Source organism: Equus quagga, chromosome 1 (assembly GCF_021613505.1).
Source record: "Equus quagga isolate Etosha38 chromosome 1, UCLA_HA_Equagga_1.0, whole genome shotgun sequence".
In the NCBI taxonomy this organism is placed as follows: domain Eukaryota; kingdom Metazoa; phylum Chordata; class Mammalia; order Perissodactyla; family Equidae; genus Equus; species Equus quagga.
Genome location: NC_060267.1, coordinates 126,737,594 through 126,754,939, shown reverse-complemented (window position 1 = coordinate 126,754,939; position 17,346 = coordinate 126,737,594). Strand labels below are relative to the sequence as shown.

The 17,346-nt window shown below is 36.8% G+C and overlaps 1 protein-coding gene across 2 annotated transcripts in view; it reads right to left on the bottom strand.

Annotated features, from left to right (window-relative positions):
* Positions 1 to 17,346, bottom strand: part of FHIT (fragile histidine triad diadenosine triphosphatase) — a 1,344,516-nt gene that overhangs the window by 1,150,368 nt on the left and 176,802 nt on the right. For both annotated transcript variants that reach the window (XM_046685108.1, XM_046685118.1), the window contains exon 3: positions 15,291 to 15,335. The gene's annotated coding sequence lies outside the window, so the exon portion shown is untranslated. The remainder of the gene's footprint in view (positions 1 to 15,290; positions 15,336 to 17,346) is intronic.

The window sequence follows — 17,346 nt, the reverse complement described above, 5'->3', positions numbered from 1 at the left end:
TGAATGAAGTATCTTTACTCCACCTCCCAGAAAATATCTAGTTATACAAATATTTACATGGCCAAATTCAGAAACCTATACAGTATAAAGTTTCATAATTGATTTATTAGAGTAAGCTACTGATATTTTTGATAGGAAAGAAGGAAGAGAGTAAGTGAGAGAGATATGAAACTCAGAATATATCTTTTGCAGGTTGATATAAAAGTTTTATAACTTACATTAATGTACTTAATATTTTAATGTCAAATGTTGTGTCTTTTATCTTGCTGACTTATTTACAAAGCCTATCATAGACAAGTTAAGTCTCTATATGAAATGATTCATCCACAGTGATAACAAGTTTGAATTAAAACTTAGTCAATGAAAAGTTGTTGTTCTGTATGTTATTGCTTTTGCTATTTCTTTAGTAATCATCTTTGCAGTCTGTGTAAACAGTTCTCTGTGCACTGACATTTGCAATAATGTGTTTACATCACACAGTTAGGCCCTGTCATTTGATGTAACAAGAGGCTGTATTTTGTAGCACCCAGACACTACATACCTCACTTCCTCTTTGGCATGAGAGTATAATCGTGTTTTTGTCTGCCATCTCTAATTATCTTTACAGGCATTAACAACTTATTACTAAAAATCTGTGGAGGGGTGAGAGATTAATTAAGTTCAGTGGGGTTAAGAAGTATCATATTCTTTTTCTCAGGTGAAAGTCTATTTGATAACTACAACTTCATTTTCCACAAAGCTGAAAAATGTACTATATGATTTTCATCCTTCTGTAAGTTCTTGATCTCTTATTAAAGACTGAATTAGAGCACAAAATTAACAGTCTATAGTTATAACGCATTCCTTTTTTTTTTAAGGTTTTTTTTTTTTTTTTTGGTGAGGAAGAGTGGCCCTGAGCTAACATCTGTTGCCAATCATCCTCTTTTTGTTGTTGTTGTTTTCCTCCCCAAAGCCCCAGTACATGGTTGTATATCCTAGTTGTAAGTCATTCTAGTTCTTCTGTGTGGGATGCCCGCCACAGCATGGCCTGATGAGCAGTGTGTAGGTCCACGCCCAGGATCCCAACCGGCAAACCCCGGACCGCTGAAGCAGAGCATGCAAACTTAACCACTGAGCCACAGGGCCTACCCCAATTATAATGCATTCTGACTCTGCCACAGACTTTTGTAACTTGAAGGGAACTTGTGCTCCCTGTGCATGCAAATGCCCTATCCCACTATAGAATGTGTTCTCCACACTGAGCAGAAGTTGTTGATGCCCCACCCAGATTCCTGTGGGATCCTTTTTACCAGTTCGGTAGCCCATTCCTCCCTGCAGGTGTTGCAGCCATTCTCCAAAGGACTGCCCTTGCGTGACTAGAGCCCCCTTACTCAGTGATGCCTGAGAGATATACCACCAAACCCTCAGCCAATGACCAACTGGTATGAAGGGGAGGTACAAAAGCCTGCTCCCTTGCCTCAAGGCAGGACTGACTCTGTGGCATGATTCATGCTCCAGAGTCTCTACATGATCGAGCTAATTTCATCAGAAACCACATTCTTCGTCACTTCTTCCCCTACCCTATCCTAATTCCCTCACTCCCTGCCTGGTTTCTCCTAGGAGCCCTCTCTTAATAAATCACCTGCACACCAATCTCCATCTCAAGCTCTGCTTCTAGGGAACCCATAGAAGCAGACTCCATAGAAGCAAACATTGATGAAAAGACAGGACATAAGTAGGCTTCCAGTTTTTGCAGGCAATCAACAATATCTCAGCCTTTTAAAAGTCCCTATCCACAGGGGCTGGCCCCATGGCCGAGTGGTTGGGTTCCTGCGCTCCGCTGCAGGCGGCCCAGTGTTTCGTTGGTTCGAATCCTGGGCGCGGACATGGCACTGCTCATCGAACCATGCTGGGGCAGTGTCCCACATGCCACAACTGGAAGGACCCACAGCGAAGAATGTACAACTATGTACCGGGGGGCTTTGGGGAGAAAAAGGAAAAAAATAAAATCTTAAAAAAAAAAAAAGTCCCTATCCACAGAGTTTGACAAGCACAAGTTGGCAGTGGGGGTCACATGCCAGCTATGTAACCATGTGAAGGGAAGTTCCTAAGATCTACAAACTTATCTCATTGACAAAAGTCATTAACTGATTCCTCCTCTGGGGAAGGCTGCAGTTGGCAAGGGCTGCCCTTCTTGGCAGGTGTCAGGTGGTGCCCTCGCACTGCAATTCTCCACGTACTGGGAGAACAAAAGGAGTCTGGGGCTAGCAGAAAAAAAATATGACAAGCTGAGCATCAAACTACAAACAGCTCTTTGAAATCTCCCTGATAGAGGTGGTTGTGTTTGTGCCATAGCTATTGGGCTGAGTCTAATAATGAAAGGACAGATCACCACTTACTCTCTGCTGTCAGTTAGGAAAGCTATCAAAACCAAGCCCAAATGGGCCACACTGTCGCCCTGTAAATCTAACGTGGACAGCTTAATGAGGGAAGGACATTATCTTTTCTCACACACCAATTTTACTCACGTAAGAAATGTGGCCCATATTAGCAATTAACTTGAGAGATTAATTAAATCCAATAGCAAGTTCAGTTCCTTCCATGGTGCATTCTGATACTGTGTGAACTGCGGGCACTTAGCACGTGTTAAATGATAATTACTAAAATAACCTAACTAATTTGAACTATTTTTTTTTTTGCAGAAAACTGGCAGCTAACCTCCTCCATAAATGAATTCCACAATCTGAAACAGCTACAATATTTCACACGGTCTTATTCTAAACTCTGCTTTATTACTTCTGAAATTCCCAGCAAATACTACACAATCGTGTTTCTTTCCTCAGCAATTTCACTCACTAATTATATCTACTGTATTTTATTGGGCCCTCTGAAGAGTGAGGAGGCAGCCAATCAGACAAAGAACAAACTTTGACCCAGCTTAAGAAGTGACAGACAGGTCTATTGTGTCTCCTTCAAAACAATGACTGACATTGATATGGGAAGGAAAGAGCAACACAGGGTGCGGGCACGGCCTTCCCTCTCTGTCAGAAGGCCATGTGGTGTGTGCTTTGGTTCTCTTTCTTCTGTGTTCTGAGTCATCTTTAAGGTTTATTTGGGGCTCTTTTCCTCTGAAATGCTGAAGTGCTTTCCTCCACTATCATATATAAAGTCGTTATCATATGTAAAATTTTAAGAAAGAAGAGTCTTACAAATTTGACCAATTGGCAAAATGGTAATTAAGTTCTTACTTTGGCCAAAGTCAATAAAATTGTTTTTTAATTGATTGTCATAGAATCATGTGCCTATAATATAGATCAAATTAATATAATACAATTATTATATAGACAGTATATATACAAACAATGGCAGTGTCTATACCCTCCCCCCCAGCTCCCAAATTCACCCACCTAGAGCAATGGTTCCCAACAATGTCACTATCAAGGACTCCTTTCATTATCATTTGAGAATGGAGTACATACTTCATCTATCCAAAATTAATAATTAATTTCCTTTTCGACATTATTAAGAAAGACATATACCTTGTCTGACAGAACATCTAATCACCACAAATCACCAACACTAGAACACAGAATTAACATAATCCAAGTCAAAAACAGGAGAATGAGACATTTTGGGTAGCCTTTTCATAGTCAGCGTGGGCACTAATACCATTTAGGAAATAATGAAAAGAGTCTGAAGATCTCCTTTCTATTTTAGGGGGAACTCTATGACAAGGTGATATCTAGACTCACCTTAAGAGTCATTAGTAAAAAAAATTAACACTGACAATCTTCTATACTGTAAGAAACTTCATCTACCTAAGTGGCACCTTGAAACTATTAAGAGATGGTAATTAACATCGAGTCCCAACGTTCCAAGAATAATCATGGCACTTGAAGCACGGTCTGTATCTCTAGGCATATCTTCTGTTATTACAAAAAATATCTACACTGTTAATATACTTGATGACTGCCAGAAACTGAATGTCTGTGTCCCCCTAAAATTCATATGTTGAGATCCTAACCTCAAATGTAATGATATTAGGAGGTGGGGCCTTTGGGCCCATATGATTATATGATTAGGTCATATATTGGAATTAGTGTCCTTATAAAAGAGATCTGGAGAGCTCCCTCACCCCCCACGTGAAGACACAGCGAGAAGACGGTCCTCTGTTAACTAGGAAGCAGATTCCTACTAGACAACAAAACTGCCAGCATCTTAATCTTGGATTTCCTTGCATCCAAAAGTGTGAGAAAAAAATTTCTGTTGTTTATGCCACCCCCACCCAGTCTATGGTATTTTTGTTATAGCAGCCCAAATGGACTACGACAATGACAAAGCATTCTTACACTTGATGACAAAGGAAATGGTAAAGAAATAAACAAACTACTGAATTTACTGGATTTGGAGTGACCTTAAATTTGCAACAAACTGCAAACATTTAATTTAACTGATCCGATATTGGTCCATATTTCCCACTCAGGCTATTATTAGGCCCCATAATAATCATAATAGCTAATATTATTAAGCTCTTATATAGTCCTGTATGTGCATTCAATCATTTGTTTGATTCAACAATCCTATGCAATAAGTATTATTATCATCCCATTTCACAGATGAAGAAACTAAAGTTTAGTGAGGTTAAGTATCATGCACAGCCACTCAACATCTGGGTTTACCTGCTTCTTGCTCAATCTGGACCACACAACCAGGGAAGGTCGTTCTTGATATTTTGTTCTGACTAATGGCCAAGGAAGACACTGTAAACGCCTGCACAATAACTTACCCTAAGACTACAAGCTTACCTTTGATACTGTCAGTCCAATACTGCTAATATTGTAAGACACATATCTAAGTTCCTTCTGATATTTCTTTATCACCAGTTTAATTGTATACAAAATAAATTAATTGGTTCTATGATTTATTTGAATATTTCTCATTTTAGCAAAATTATATAGAGAGAAGTAGATAACATAGGGAGTTGACAGTTCTACATTTTACAGAAAGTAAAAGTATAAAAATAGAATCTATATAATTCCATTGAACTCTCAGTATATGTAGGATTAATGGCATAATGATACATTACTGGGAAGAGAAAATAATTTTAATTCACATTCTCTAATATGAAGAATTTCTGTTTTCTTTAGGTGATCTTCTAATGCTTCCTTTCTCTCTACAAGGTAGAAATCTTGAAGTAATAGGCAATGAGCAATGACATGCACTGGCTTATTTAATAGTTCTTAGATTTAGATTATAGGAAGTTTCTTGTATTAGCTTAAAGAATTTTCCAAATCATTTACAAATATGGTTACAAAATCGTAGAAAACTGATCTTGAAGAGGTTTCTATTTGTGACAATTTATAAAATATTTCATCATGAAAACTAGGTGCAAAAGACAAGAATTCCAAGGATTTACCACTTACAGTATCAAAGAGTTTACCTTTTATTTTTATCTTATTCATGTTGCATGGAAATTGATCTGAAATGTCTTTTTAGGCAGAAATTTGCTCTCATATTTAAACTGTTCTTGACGAATCCAGATCACGAATATGAACGTCAATTATTGAAACCCTCAGGACATATTAAGGGGGTTAAAACTAATCATCAATACACCAAATGACCCTACGCTATTATGTATCTTCATTCTTCTGATGTTTACAAACTTTATAATAGTGGTCTTCCAACTGGAGTTCACAGAATCAGATATTTTTAAAAGAATCAATTTCTAGATGCTCAACTTTTTTCCCAAAATTGACGTGTCTGAGAATGCACATGTAGTCGAGGAGTCGTGGGGATGACAATTTCGCTTTAAGGATCTTGCCTTTTCATTTGCAAGCCATCGTGAAAGAATACATTGCTCCTGAGAAAAAGTCCCATGAGAACAAAGCAAAAAAGGAATCAACAAGAAATATCAAGAATGGAGGTATCTTATTTCTCCCAGGGGCAGACATTACAAGTCTACTCACCATACCTGGCAATCCATTTTAGACTGAGAATTCAAAAGTGAAAAGACAAGTCGTTTGGAGGCCCATGAGAAAGTTTATTTGAATGCAAAAATTCAACCTGAAAGAAACTAAGCCTGACCTAGCTGATTGATTCAGCAAATAAGTTTTTCAAAATAGGTTGTATGGTAGATATTTTCCATAAACTTGAGCTAAATCTGCAGCTCCGAAGTTTTGATGAAATTTATTTAATGCATGTAATAAGATAAAGCATTCTGCCCCCAAAAAAACTATATCTGCAGAGATGGATTGAACTTTGGAATATTTCTATTTTCCCAACTCTCAGTATATCAAGTTCAACATGGTGCCTCTAAGAGAAAGAGCAACAAGCATAATTAGTGGGTATTCGAGAAGCGTTGGTAAGCCTTTGGTGTACTTCCCAGAAACAGAGAAAGAGAAGGTCTCAAGTGACTGATTAACAAATCCTTTTGCAAGTCAGGTTTTCCTTTCAACAAAATTAAAGGAGAACTAATTGAGTTGTCAGAGGATGAATCAGGAAAAATAATGATGAGAAATCACTGTGATTTTTGGCATACAACTGGTAAGGAGTTTTAAAAATTCAATAACATAAAAATCTCTCCAATCCATCTACTTATTCATTTGAGGAAAAACTTCTCGTTGTTTATATCTAGAAAAATGAAAAATTGTAATTGTGCTAAATCCTATCTTGTTCCCGAAATAAATACTTTACTTGATACAAAAACTACTTTTAAAAAAACAACTTGTCCATCTTATTAATAAAGTTCTAAAAAACTTAATTTTTATGTTTAATAATTATTTATCAATGTTGTTATATATTTGTGATTTTGATCAATCTGTGCTAATGATAATACTAATAAAAATTCAACCCAGATCAAATTTCATAACTTAGAGGATTATGGATTCAGGAAACTTCTTATTTTATGGTTCTGAGACTATAAGATGATCAATAAACCTTTTAAGCATTTTACATTGATAAAATTCTGTGAGGTAAGTAAATGAAAATATGAATTAAAAGAGAAAAGGAAATGGTGTACAATTTTCAACCAATAAAGAACTTGTTTTTATATTTTTAAATAGACTATGGTGAGAATCTAATCATTATAGTATTAGGATTCTATATGAATATACTTAAAAAATGATTTAACCATTTAATTTTAAAATCTCAATATTTACAATGTGCCAGAAATTATGTTCTTTCCATTTCTGTAAGGATGAAAAATTTGAAGCCTATAGTTTTTCCAAAAGTCTCAAGTTTAGAGAGCAAAGAAACTGGAACTTTTTGCTTTGTTTCTCTTGCCTTATTATTTCTGGAATCAGAGGTGTGTTTTCCTGCCCCACTTTCAGATTTGCCCTTTGACCCACCGTCCCCTTAAAAATCGGGTTTCTGAACAGCTGAGGCCTCCAAATCACTGAATGATGAACCGTCCATGCAAATGTGATACTAATTATTTGCTTTACCGTAAGACTCATTACAAGGTTCTTTCAAATAACAATCTCCTCTAGTGCTTCTAAAATATGGCTCTATGATTGTAAAAATTCATCAGTGCTTTCTATTTGCACTCTTTAGGTCTAAAATACAAATGTGTTGCTTGATTCTGTAGCAGATTTTCAGGAATAATCCCTTTTTTAAAAAACTGTCTCCACAAATATGGTATTGAGTTCAGCATGGCAAAAAAAGAAAACAGAAAAGAAAAGAGAAAGAAAGAAGAGGAGGCGATAAAATAGTATGATATCAGAGGAGAAGATGGGCAACTTCAAGCAGCAAGTCCTTGTCAAATATGGCACAGCTAAATTTTATCACTAATTCACAATAAATAAGATTAAAACACAAATAATTTTTCATTTGAGAACATCTATTGTTTAATATAGTTCTTGTTCCAACACCAGCCTGATTTCTTTCACGGTTTTCTCTCTGAGATAAGAAATGCCTCATGAAAAAAGGGGAAAAAAGTTTTTCTTAAGGTCTAACGATCTTTATAAGCCCCTTGACCTCTCTATGGAACTTCATTTTCTTATCGGTAAAATGAGAAGGTTGCTCTAAACCAATGATTTGAGGAGGGGCAGGAAAGGGGGCAAGGAGGGCAGACGAGAAGGCCATGTCCCAAGGGATGAATTTCTTCATAGAATACCCACACTCAGCATGACCTTCCACATTCTGACTCAAGCTGCCTCGCTACCACCGCACCCCTACCTTCACTGAGAACCTCTGCTGTGGGCATTTCTGTTCTCTCCCTCAAAGTGGACAAAAGGTTGGAAACACAAGTACAATTTTCAAGGTTGCTTCCAGCTATGAGATTCCATGATTCTTTAGCTATGACTAGAAAACTTACTGATATTCATTTATTTCCCTTCTCTCATGTCCTTTGTTTCTGGCAAGCATCACTACTTACTCCTTGATTCCTAGAAGAGGATGAGGTGTGTGTCTTGGGGGGTGTGAAATAAAAGATGTAGGTAGGGATATATATATGAGGCTCAAGAGCTACATTAATCTGTAGTTCTATGCTTTTGTGGCTTCACAATTCTCCCAGCTTAAAAGGAAATTATGGGGAATTTTAAAAGACCCTCTTTTCTCTCATCTTAAAGCCTGTTAAAGGATATTTGTGAAAAGGAGGTACAAAAGATGAGGTTGCCAGATAAGGTACTTTTTCTAAATCAAAGGAGCTCGCAGACAAAATAGGGCCTGACTTGGTGGTCAGCTGTCAGGGTGAAATTTAATTTAGCAGTAACAATAGACAAAGGATGTCAGACTAAAGTGCTTGATCAAGAATCTGAAAAATTTTCAATAAGACGGCCTTGATGTCAGTTAAAGCAGACAACCCCAGGTGGAGAAAGACTATGCTGGAAATAAGAAAACATCCTGCAGACTCGAGGGAAAAAGTTCCTTTTTATCCCTCCAACTCATCTTTCTCTACGTAACTTTCTCTATGTAACTAGAGAATGATGAGTTAACTTTCAAGAGGTTTTCCAGCCATAACGAGGGGCTCGTGGAGATGTTTGTGTCCCTGAATCTAGTGACTTCTTGTCATGGCTCTGAAGCCCAGAGTCACTCCTATTTAGGAAATCTTCTATATCCTTTTAGATTACGCTTGATCTCTTTTCATCTAATTAATCACATCTCAGGAACCAAGTAATTACATTAAGAACTTGGAGGCATGCCGTCAGGAATGTCACTATGGCTTTCTGTTTCTTTGCTTTAAAACAAACCAGCACTCTGGAACTTGGTTCAGATTAACAATTTTGTGCTTTCAGTTGGATACAGTGCAATGGTTCTACTCTTCAGTGTTAGAAAAGAAAGCAGGTGAAGGACATAAAAGAATGTGGTTCAATCTCTCTCTCCCCAGCCTCCCCCCCACAACTTTGTATTCTACTTTAGGTCTCTGGGTTTGAGTTTAGAGCATAGTTACTGTTGGCAAACGTTTACTTGTTTCCTTGAGGGTCAATTGGGATGAAAAGCAGATAAAGAAGCCAGAACTTTTGATACCGACCCTGATATCAGTTTCCCCACATTAAACCCAGCATATACGGGGTTAAAACCAAAACATTCATTCCCTGCTTACTCTCTGGCTTCCTGGCTCCAGAATCCATTATCCTCCATGGAAACAGACACCGTCAAGGACAAGCACCTGGACCATCTCCTCCCGCAAAGAGATATGGGCTGGTGGGAAAGCTGCTGAGCAGCAAGGTCACAGGCTTCCTCCTCTCTGTAAGTGTCTCAAGGCCAAAGACAGGCTGGTGGGAAAGCTCCGACGAGCAAGGCCGTATGCTCCTCCTCCTCTACCTAAAACCCCAAATAAAAACCCTTCCTTTTAGCTTTTCAGGGAGTTTGGGATTTGAGCATTAGCTGCCCTCTCTCCTTGCTCAGCGCTGTGCAAAAATAAAGTTCCTACTTTCTTCCACCACACCCCGTGTCAGAGATTGGCTTGCTGCGCGACGGGTGAGCGAACTCACTTCAGGTTCGGTAACACTTTCCAAGGACTGGCACTGGTCAAAGCATGGAGAAACAATACAAATCTTCAAAAGGACTTTCTTTTTTTCCTTTTTAAAAACTTTCGTCTATCTAGTAAGGGTTGAAGACTATTTGCTAACTTGTTCAAAGACATAACTTTTCTGAGATTGCTCCTTCACTTGTCTGCTCTCATAGGCCTCTGTGAACATCTATGCCATGTGTACAGGCCTCTTTCAAACAGAAGGAAGCAGCTCCAAAGAGGATGTGCTCTCATAAAAGCTGTAAATACATTTAAAGAAATTCTCTGAAAGCTCATAAGACAGCTGATTTCCTGGGCAAGGCCTCTAATCACATTAACCATAATTTAAGTAAGAAGCAAGTGGGTAGAATAAAGACAGAGGGATGAGAAGTGGAGGAAAAGGGAAGGTGATGAATGATTAATGGAAATCTGGTGATTAATGGAACATAAGTTTTAAAAACTAATAAAGAGTTTATCCCCAGGGTGGAAAACAGGAAACAACAAAAATAAGTACCAAATTTCCAAAACAGTAAAACAAGAAAGCGGAACAAAGAAACACAGCAGGACAAAGAAATGTTCGTTTCAGTATAAGCCTTGTTGAAAAGATGCAGGGGATTTGGGAACTTATCATTTAGGAACTATTTGCTTAAACAAAAATAAATTTATGCTGCCTAATTTCCTAAAAGTTACTTACTGATAATGGGCCATTTATGGATAAGAGCCTGCAGCTATCCAGGTCTAAGGAAACCACTTTGTGTCTGTTCAACAATTCTTTCTGTGAGAAATCTGATTTACAGCAGCAGAGCGCACAAGAACCCTCAGCTGCATGGCTCCATCACTAACGAAATGAGCACCTGTCTTTTCAGAGCAGCCATTGAGCGTAAACTTGGCTCCCTAGAGGAGTCCTCTATGTGTGAATTCTGTGTGTGTGTGCAAACTAAAGGCAAATTCATATGAGGCACACAGGCAATTTATAAACACGATCTGTTTAAAAGTCTGCACACTGATAGGAATACAGAAACAAATCACAAATCGGTATAGACACCCAGACTTTTCCCACAAAAGCCAACCTGTACACATGAAAGGGTAAAATATCACAAAAACAACACTATTGCAAAACAAGCAATGACAACACTGCAAAATAATAATGGGTGTGTGCTTTAATTATTTTGGATGTTAGTTGAAAGGAAAACAAGTTTAATTAGAATATGAGCTGATAAAAACAGTTATGGAAGTTCTTAAGGGGACTTCTGGACACATTCAAGAATCATGAAGGCTGATAACACAAGTTTTGAAAAAATTAGGCCTTATTTCCCATGATAGTTTTGTTTTTTCTTTTCTATGAATTAGGTGTATCACTTGTACAACTTGCATGCTCATCAGCTATGATTAGGGACATAGCAGGATGTGCATTAGACTCTCTGAAGACAGGATCCAGGAGTCATTCAATTTTGTCACTTTGGTATCTAATATGCTCCAGAGATGTCAAGGAAATGAACAAAAGAATGAATGAATGAACAAATGATTCGCTGAAATAACATTGTGAAGAATTTCATAATGGGGGGGCATTATCTTCAATAAAGACATTGATTTAATCTATAATATCTCTCAGAATAATCAGCAGATATTGAAAAGGAACACCTGCCTCATGCAGAAGTGGCAGAAAAAAAAGAATTGTCACAAAATATTGGGAAAGATGGTAACAAAGCACATTTCAAAGTTGGGCAGTCTACCAAAAAGGAAAAGAGAAGATATGAGAGGAACCAATAACAACAGCTCTACTGAAATTCAACAATAGGACTTGAGCTCTAAGACAAATTGATAACAGTAATAAAAGTAACAGCAATTCTTTACTGAACATTTACTATGAACCAGGCAGTATATATGCATTATCTAATTTAATCTTCAAAACAATCATTTAGGGAAGTACTTTTATCATTTCATGTTACAGACTGTAAAACTGAGGCTGAGAGAGAGTAAGTAATTTTTCCAAATTCATCCAGCTAGGAAGTGATGGAGCCAGGACTTAAATATGTATTTATCTGCCTGACTCCAGAAGAGGCCCTAATCAATAAGGCACTAGGATATACATGACTAATCATGGAAAAAGAAAGTTTGGGGATTTTTTCAATTTAGAAAATATGCAGGAGAACTGTAGAACTTTTATTTGTGAGCAAATGGCAAAGCAACTTGCTGTTAAGGAATTTAAATGTCGTGCACATTTACCACTCACATTAGTTTGAAGGAGAAATAAATATCCCATTTTTATTTTCTCTAAATAGTTATTTAATTCTGGTTTTCCTAAGTTTAGCCACAGAGGGGATTTAACTGTGAAACAAATCTCTCCCAAGGCCCATGAAATTGTTGGTCAGTCAGATATCCACAAAGAATAGTCCATCAACATGATATGTCATTCTAGCAATGAAAGTTCAAAGCAAATTTTTAAGGCTACTGAGAAAAGGTAAAATGGAATCTTTCCAATATTCTTCCCTTTGCTCCCAAACCAAATTAGCAAAAACTAAAAATGAATTATAAATCACAGAGTGTCTCTTCATACTTTTTGGGGGGGTAGGGGGTCCTTCTCTCAGGCATGGGTCTAATATGTGTTCTCGTTTAAACCTCTGTTATAACTAGTTCCATTGTCCCCGAGGTCCCACATTCTCTTTCAATGTGTCTATCTTCAGTAAAACACAAATAGTTCAGCTTGATTGCACAGCTGATAAACCTTAAAGATAATAAACTAGACAGAGTAGCACTGAGATTCTAAATTAGACAGACCAGCAGTCATCCTCACAGTAATGGGATAAATAAAGCATGAACAATTAAATTAAATGACAATTTCTGATTTGAAGTTTGGTTTCTCCGCTTTTACATAGTAGAAAAATTAGGCTGTACTGGTCTTCCTTAGGAAAAATCTTCCTTAAAAGGGCTCTGTGTACTTATTTTTTTAATCTATAAAATACCTGATATATCAGCTACAATGTACCCACATCTACCTCATAATTAACTATATGCATGTATTGTCTGTATATTTTTTGTAACATTATATATTCGAGATTAGTTAAACAGTTGACACTGGTTATAAAGAACTTTTCCTTATCAATTGGATTTAAAACTATTTTGGCAAGTCCCCAATATAAAATGGTTCAGTTCTGTTATTTTCTTTTTTATTCCTTCAAATCTTATAAGGTACTATTCTATGTCTGGTAGGGGCATGCAAGAGGTGGGAGGGAGGAAAGCAAGAGCAAGCCAACAGTACATTTTAAAAATAAGACCAATGAATAAGTATATTTTGAGTCTCTTCAATATATTGACTAGAAGTCTAATAGATTACTGAATGTGGGAACAGAAATTGCTGTTATAGCAACATCTAATGAGATTTCAAAAATTTAGTGCCTTGTAGGTTCTTTCACACTCATACTCTGCGTAGTATGATGCTATGCAACACATTTAACTCTCTTTATACCTTGGTGTTATAATGCAAAAGGAGACTCTTTTCTCCATGGCTTTAAACATTCTCCAGGAGCTGGCTCCCATGTACCTCTTTCACATTCCTGCTCAGAACTCTCAGAGAAAAGCTGTCATTTCTGGTTCTGTTCAAGTCAGACTACCTCGTCTCCAGGCATAAGAGTAAAAGGAATGTCTAAGATAACATCTTCATTTATTCATATGATTTTCATCTTGGACAGTATTAGAAAAGCCAATCATAAATTAGGAAAACACTGGGCTAACAAGACATATCTTATTAAATGAAATTTATGATGCAAACACAATAGAGGAGATAGTGCTGCAGACGAGGGTTATATTTTGTCATCTACAGTGTCTTTGCACATGACCTACACAGAGCAAGTCGTAAATCTGTTTCTGAGGAGGAAAAAGGAGTGACAGGGCTAAACTCCAAAGGACTCACTTTTATAAAAATATATAATACTAAGCATTTTTATAAGAAATTCGACCCTATTCTCTCTAAAAGAAAACCTAATCAAAGAATAGAGATGCAAACTCTAAATTCTAACTTTATTCCACTCAACACTAGAAAACTGTTACACTTAGGTTTTCAAAGAGGCACAGCTAAGACTTCTACGAAGCATTAAATTCTCTGGTGAGGCTGAGTTTTATTTCTGGAAGGAAGAGCTTCCATCTGGCTTTTCTTTTTCTTTTTAAGGAAAAAAAGTATATATAATTATAGGTTTATGGTTACATGTGTAGAACAAACTATATAAAGAAAGAAAAACAGACCATCAAGAAGCTAGTTATCACTAAATATATAAAGCTGGAATATTCTAACAATGCCAACTGAATAGATATTGTAACAAAACTGTAATTTAAATCAAGCTATCAAAATATTTCAAAAGAATGAATTTTACGATTTTTAAAATTTATCTTTAAAATGAAATATGATCATTGCTACTAATAATATGCCATAAAATAAATATACTAGACATCGCTTCTGTTAATAACCACTACAATTTCTTGGGAAACAGTCTTTACAGAGCAACTTAGATTAATGTACAAGAGACAGCTTTTCTTTGAGCCCTAACCATACTGTATGCCATTGTTTTCAAGACAGTGTTTATAAAAGCTGTAAGGATTATAACGTTTTAAACATCACCTTGCCTATATTTAGCAATTGTCAATACAAAATAGCCCTTCTTCACCTTCTCTCTGCTTCTCAGTTAGACATTATTTTTCCATCTCTATATAGCTTAACCATCTTAAATAAGAAAATAAGCAACATAATCTTACGCACAAAACCTGAAAACATTTCCTTTAGAGTGTACTATGACCTGCTGGACATCTGAAGATCAAGACAGGGATAAGGATTTATTAGGCGAAACCACACAGGACTTATATATCATGAGCTGTAGGACAGAGCTTATTAAATGATTTCACTGGTTGCATAACCGAAGGTAAAAGGGGAAACATTTCACTGACTGTGGTCAAATATGATTGTTGCCGCAGTAGATTAAAGGCCCCAGAAGAACCCTTAGTCAGGTCAGTGACCAAATGTCACTCCATATGATTTTGTTCTTCACGGGCATCTCCACAGTGCTGGATGTGTGAAGATCTAGCATGAATCCAGGTATGAATTTTGGTTTGCTTTCCTCTTTTGACAGATAAGCACTTTTGATGTGAAAACTGCATCTTCCTTATCAACAAGGCTCTAACAAACAGACTTCTGAAGAATTTAGATTTATAGATCAGGCATAGAAATACAGCAAGTATCCTCAATGTTAAATCAAATATGAAATAATCCAGGAAGTAGATACTGAATTTATCATCCATACGTTAGCTCTCCTACTTGCCATCCACCAAGGGATATAGAAAAGTAGAAAATGTAAGTTAAGCTCAAATTACTCACGTGTGCTTGTTAATATATCTGGTAACTATCTTCAGTGGGAAAAGGCTGCAATAAAAAGAATAAGATGTGATGATTATAGGTAGCTTCTATTTCCATAGTTCCAGCCCCTAGGTTTTATTTCCCAAATAGCCAAGGGTTGCAGCTCTCAAAAGGATTACCCTTTCCAAACTCAGGAAATAACAATGGAAAAAATAATTGTTAAATAAATGAAAGAATACATTGATATTTACCATATTATATGTTATTTAAATTTTATATGTTATGCACATAAAATTTTATTGATACATACTCCTAAAAGTTAAAATCTTGGTTACCTCTGGGTGATAAAATCAGAAGTCATTTTTATTTTTACTTTTATACTTTTATGCACTTTCTGTTATTCTGTGACAACCATGGAATGATTTTAAATTCAGGAGGAAGAAAGGGATATTCTCCCACCACCACACCTACATCAACAAGAAGAATAAGGAAGAAGAGAAAACAGAAGTATGATAAAAGAGCCTGCTTCATACTCTGCATCTGCCATTTTTCTCTTCCTGTTATCTCTGCTTTCCTCAGCAGAAGCCTTGAGTGTTTCCAGGGAAGGGGTCTGAGTCTCACCTCTAGCACTAAGCAGCGTGCCTGATTCCCTCCAAGACTTGGTTTTCCCTTCTATAGAATGAAAGTAATCGTAGAACTTATGTCCGAAGAAATCCAGGAAGATAATGCAAGTAAATCTCTTAGCACAGGGCCTGGCTCAAAGAGAGGACCCAACAACGTTAGCTGCACTTTTTTTTCACCCTTCCCTGATCTGGGAAATTTTAAGACTTATAAAATACTTTATAACTCACAGTATGCTTTAACAAACAGTAGGTAATTTGGTCTATAAACTGAAAGTAAAAGGTAGAACTGGAATTCAAGACTTGTCCTCCCCACACCCACGTCTGATAACCAAATACCTCTTTTGAGTCGGACTGACCCAGTGGTGTGCTGGGGCCACCTCTAGGCTTACAAGAGCCCATTGTTAAATTTCAGGAATTTTACAAGCTAGTTTGCAGCCAGCTCTGGTGGTCTAGTTGTTAAGATTCAGCAATCTCATTGAATCGCACCACCCGTCTGTCAGTTGTCATACTGCAGCAGCTGTGTGTTGCTGTGATGCTGAAAGGTATGCCATCAGTATTTCTAACACCAGCAGGGTCACCCACGCTGGACAGGTTTCAGTGGAACTTCCAGACTAAGACAGACTAGGAAGAAGGACCCGGCCACCCACTTTGAAAAAATTGGCCATGAAAACCCTATGAATAGCAGTGGAGCATTGTCTGATAATGCATCAGAAGGTGAGAGAATGGCTCAAAAAGACTGGGCAGGGTTCCTCTCTGCTGTACACAGCATCACTCAGAGACAGAATTGACTCAATGGCACTAATAACAACAAAGTGGTTAAACACAGACATTATTTTAAATAAGGTTATATAATTATGTAAATTATAATATAAAACTTACAATTAAAATATTCATAAAAGGTAATAAAAATACAAAGTTCACCTCTTCCTAATTCTTTTACTATGATCCATACTCTTAAGGTTATTTGCATTTATTGTATTTGTATGCTGGAAATGCTGTATAGTGGAGTGCTACTGTGCATCTCTTCCCAATTCCACTTTCAGTAAAGTCACATTGGTACTCTCAAATCAGCCAAATTGGCAAATGCTACAAATCAAGGCTCGATATTGTTTTGTCGCTTTGAGCGTGATGGAGAATACGTAGATTAAACTTAAAGTGTGCCATGTCTGTAACTGTTATATTCTGAGTGGAACAAAAAAAGTAATGATATATTCTCCAGTATTTAAAACTATTAGACAATATTTATGACAGAATTGCACTTGTTCATCAGTTGCACACATAGCCTGGCTATGGATATTAAGAGTTTGACAAAATCAGCAAAAGTGCTGTATGGGAATCTATTGGCCATCTGGAGTTTACAATAAAGAGTAGTGATTATTTTATTATTATTTATCAATTATAGGCTACACATCCTTTATTAACAATAAAAATTACAATAAACACACACATTTTTT